Source organism: Raphanus sativus, chromosome 3 (assembly GCF_000801105.2).
Source record: "Raphanus sativus cultivar WK10039 chromosome 3, ASM80110v3, whole genome shotgun sequence".
Taxonomy (NCBI): Eukaryota; Viridiplantae; Streptophyta; class Magnoliopsida; order Brassicales; family Brassicaceae; genus Raphanus; species Raphanus sativus.
Genome location: NC_079513.1, coordinates 19,079,134 through 19,084,208, shown reverse-complemented (window position 1 = coordinate 19,084,208; position 5,075 = coordinate 19,079,134). Strand labels below are relative to the sequence as shown.

General features: G+C 33.7%; 1 long non-coding RNA gene across 6 annotated transcripts; it reads right to left on the bottom strand.

Moving 5' to 3' along the window:
• Positions 1-1,467: 1,467 nt before the first annotated feature.
• LOC108806977 (uncharacterized) lies at positions 1,468-3,691 on the bottom strand. 6 transcript variants are annotated; one of them, XR_008943296.1, is made up of 5 exons: positions 3,232-3,691; positions 2,998-3,152; positions 2,520-2,905; positions 1,939-2,444; positions 1,468-1,846 (listed from the first exon to the last, which is right to left on the bottom strand). It is a non-coding gene; the product is annotated as an uncharacterized LOC108806977 (long non-coding RNA). The 6 variants fall into 6 exon arrangements; XR_008943297.1 differs by having other exon boundaries at positions 1,939-2,182; positions 2,295-2,444; positions 2,998-3,690; XR_008943298.1 differs by having other exon boundaries at positions 2,520-2,703; positions 2,773-2,905; positions 2,998-3,690.
• Positions 3,692-5,075: the final 1,384 nt, after the last annotated feature.

The following is a 5,075-nucleotide window of genomic DNA, read 5'->3' as shown; positions in this document are numbered from 1 at the left end:
ATGTAAACTATTTATATGTGAAACAAACATTTTTTTCAAGAACTACTTATAATTTGAAATAGAGGGAGTATAAAATAATGTTGTTTTCATAAGTAATTTTTGTTATCCAACTTTTTAGTTCTTAATAATTAATTTAATTTTAGTCTCTTTTTGTTGTGTATTCAGAGTCTATTTCTTATAAGAACAAATATACACACATTTAATTATTAAAAAAAACATACGTCCATTTTATCTTTATAATAAATAATTTTCATGATAATTAGTTTAGCATTTTCTAATTATAACTTTATATTACAAAACATAAACCTTATATTACAATCTTAAAATGTGTTTGTACCCTTATTCTTTATTTGGATTTTGTTGGATATTTTTCTTTTGTTAAAATTGTTGCAATCTCCTCCCTATTTTTGGAGAAAAGGACAAATAATAAAAATTGAGAGTAAAAATCAGGGATGGACAAAAAATCCGAATTTGAAGAACCGAACCGAATCCGATCCGAAAAAATATCGAACCCGAGACAAAATTAATTAAACATTTGAACGGGTTCAAAATTTTGGTATTTAGAGAACCGAAATCGAAACCGAACCCGATCCGAACCGAAGTATTTTGGGTACCTGAATATATCTGAAATAGATTTATATACCTAAATATATTAATCATTTTTAGATTTAATGTATACTAAAAACATCCAAAATATATAAGATACTTTTAATTTTTCAAAAATACTTGAAAATATATAGAAATAGTCAAAAATAAATGTCTAAAATAGCTAAGTATGCTCAAAACATCAAAAATATTTAAAATATCTATTGATTTTTATTCAAATATTCAAATCGAACCAATTTATATGTTATGTTTAGGTACTTTGACATTTGTTATTCAAATCTATATGTATTATATTGTTTGTTTATAGATTTTGAGAAATTTGAAGTATATAATAAATTTTAAAATTTGTAAAATAATTTAAATGGGTTATCCAAATCCGAACCGAGCCAGCAAAGATCCGAGCCGAACCCGAACCGAAATTTAGAAATGCCCGAATAGGACTGAAATCGTTGAACCCAAAACCCGAATAAACCCGAACCGAACCCGAATGGGTACCCGAACCCATCCCTAGTAAAAATCTATTTTGAGAGTTTGATTAATTATAAAACTGGTGTTAAAATTAATTCTGACGTAACAGGACGCTATCTTTTGTTTTTTTCCGGAATATGAAAAGAGATTAAATAGAAATGCATGTATGAATTATAAAGTCACAACACTTCTTTGTGTTTCTCTAGAATAAGATAACAAATACATGTCTGATATAAAATTACATTTTAAGATATCATAATTTATATGAAGCTAACCTTTAATTATATGATTTTGGCAAACGAATTTTTTTTTTTTTTGAAACTTGCAAACGAAAATTCTGTGATTTGATATTAGATTTAGTGATGGTATCAAACTGATAATTTTGACAACCAATTAATCACATGAACCATTGAATTTATTTAAATAGTATTAAACCTTAACAGTTACCACATAAGAGTAACTAAACCTTAACCAAGCAAACAATCAATATCATTTCGTTCATGCCTTAGTAATGTTAAAAGTAGAGGACAATGGATAATGACCACCACTTAGGCTCGGCCTATCATAAGGACCACTGGCTCGGCTTCTATATCCTCTTCCCTCATCTCCTCCACATATGGGCTCACCAACTCTATCACAATAGTAGCTGTCACTTCCTGCACTTAGGACTACGTCTCTGTCAAAAGATGGGGCTCTGTATTAACTCGTTGGAGGATGTGGTCCACGACTGTATCTATCACCATAAACAAACTGATCTGCGAAGGCAGCGTACCTATGAAAAGTATATAATGGATCTGGGGTTTTATGTCACACAACTAAAGCAAGTCAATCTGATTAGTGTAACAAAGATATTAAGAATTTTACCTGTCACTGGAGTACTGATCAGGGGACATGTAAGCTTCTCTAGAACATGTCTCTAATACCAAAGCGTGCTACTATGGAACGTTCGCGGTCTACACGTCCAACTGATCCTCAAGAAAGCAACGCAGGAAGAAAAAACACCAATGGGTCCACCACAACCACCATAAGCAGTGGGAATCACGGGATCAATGCACAACGATAATACTCATGAGGGGAAAGCTTCTTAATAAACTTGGTATTTCTTGTACTTGAAATCACCATGGGATAAACCATGGGAAAAGGGAAAACAGTAATTGAGAATATGCTAAAGCCAAAAGTTTCATAAGTTCATTTTGAGGTGGTGCAGCAATCAAGAGTACCTATTCCAAATGTGCCTTCTTCGGTCCATTTTCTTCTGGATCAAGTTGCTGCGTGGTTGATACTGAAACACCGCAATCATCACTTGGTATAACAGCTGATCCTTTTGTGTCCACTCCAGGCAGCTTGGCTTGAGGGACATCTGAACCTCCCTATTTAGACCGTAAAAGATTCAGAGATTACATATGTGTCAGAGCAGCAGATATAAGTTAGGAATGGGGACGTACTTCTATAACAAAGGCTGACACAGGTGGACGATCCAGCACAGTAAATATAGGGGAAATGGTGAAGGTTTGGTGCTTTGAAGTGAAATTGAAAGAGGTTAGCTTGAGCTGGAATGTGTAGGTGCTACAAATCTCAGTAATGAACTGATGGAGGGTCCCTATCAACCTTAGCATTGACCTCTACCCTCTGCAATTCCGAAAAATATATATTTAGAAATTGTGGTTCTTTAAAAATAGCTAAGGTCAATAGTAAGACTTTATTATCAGAGTATATCACAATATACGCAGCTTCAAAAGCTTCAATGTTGGTAATTGTGGCCATCTCCTCATCAAAAGCCACTAAGAAAACTGAACCAGTCTGGTCAGACACAGAGAGTTCCACACGGGACCTGTAAATAGTGCATTCAACAGCATTAGCCTCATGGAGTATATGGAAAATGGGTTATAATAAGATGGAGAACAAAGTATCAATTTCCCTTACCTCAGTACACCCACAGCATCAGTCTTATCACAAAAGAGACATGTGAATGAAGATATTTCCCGCACCAGTTTCTTTGAACACGTGGAGCAGCCATAACACCAACCTTTATCGGCATGAGTTTCATTCAATTTGGCAGTGCATAAAAACTCAATTATCTGTGAAACATAAAAAAAACACGCATAGTTAACTGCGGTATTTACTTGGGGTTTCAATTTATATAGATGAGACAGTCACCTGAGGATCGGCAGCGATCACATATACTTCACATTGGTAGCTTCCCAAAACGGAGATGCGTGAGACAACGATTCGACTGAGAGGCTCCGGCTTCAATTCGGAAAATGGTATCTTGGAAGTCGCTATTGTTCTTCAAGCCGGAAGGGACACTGGTTTGTGCGACGGGTTTAACCGGACTCGAGGGGACCGCCGCTTCGCTGTTCGTCTTCAGTGAGTCGGAAAGACAGGAAATCGTCATCGCAATTGCACAGTCGAGAGGATTTCACAAAGCTTGATGAAAAAAAATAAACAAAGTAGGAGACTTATATAGAATCTCAGATGGAGAAATCGAAAAGAATCCATTAATGAGATTAAACTTGTACAGGAGTGGGGATGAAATTGATTGTAAGCAGGTGAAAAAATCGTGAAACGGAGGAAACGAAGTGGAGGAAGAAGAAGGGTTTGTCCGATATGAGCGATGCCGGGCCAGAGAAGTTGAAGCCCAAACGAAATAGTGAAGCCCGTCTGACGTGGAGCAAAGCTCTTCTCCTACTGGTCGATTTAATTTGTCGACGTGGACATGCTAAGAGTTGAGATTATTCTCCTTTTAGTATTGTACTAGATTCGATCTCCGCGTTACGCGCGGATAAGTGTTGAAATTGTTAAGTTTAAGATCATAAGTTTTGGATTTTGTTTGGGACTGGAGTATCCTATTTCACATAATTATTTGAAATCTGATAGTTATTAAGTGCATGTAACCAATAAAAAAAAGAGTAAAATGGTTGTTTATAGTAACGTAAATAATGTAAGAAATAGTTTAATTATTCTCAAGAATAAAATCTCGTGGTCCATAATAAAAATAGCCTGAAAGGGATAAAAAATAAGTTAATTAACTTTATTTAAATATAGTTACGAAATAATCGCTGTCAGAGGTTAAAGATATATACTTGATATAGTTGAATAAGAACTCTTTGTAAGTCTTCAAGTGGATGCCCCATTGTGTTTTATAAATCTGTTGAAGTTTTTTTTTATGAGAAGACATTTTAAAATTGTTGGAATCGAGGCATTTTAATTTAAATTACAATACATGTATGAGGGAAAAAACCTTTGAAGATTTCTTTGTAGACAATGTTTTCACCTTGAGCTGGTGTGAATCTTTGCCTTTAATGATCATTAATCCCGCTTTACTTGTGACACGTGTGAGAACGACATAAAATTGACCATGAGAGAACACAGGTTTAGGCAGATATAAGATGACGTTTTTTAAACTTTGGCCTTAACTTTTGTTGATTGTCATTGCATAACACAAGTTGGTATATTTATCGAATTTGGTAAATTTGAACTTATCTTCCTTCAACAAAATAAGCAACAAAAGTATATATACTATTATTTAAACTTAACAATTTCAACACGTATCCGGGTTCACATGTTTTATTTTATAATGAATTCAAAATGTTTGTTTATTCATTTGACAATGACTAATGATAGTAGTTTTGACAATGGCTAAGGATAGTAGTGTTTTATTTTGTTTTGTAGTTGTTTAGGTCAAAGAAGAATAGCATAAATAGTTTTCATAGATTAATGTAATAAAATAGAATAAATAACTGTTAGTTCCGTAAATATAATTGAACTTAAAACATAAAGTAAAAAAGTCGAAGAAAAGATGTTAGGTGATGCATAAGATATATTGATTAATAATGTAAATCCCCTATTGTTTGAATAAGTTGCTCTTACTCGGAAATAAATAAAATTAACAAAAATGTCAAACAACAACCCGGTTCATCCAAACCGGACAATTTGAAAACAGAAACTGGTTTATCTAATACAACAATATGTATTTTTATATTTTATCTGATATCATATAT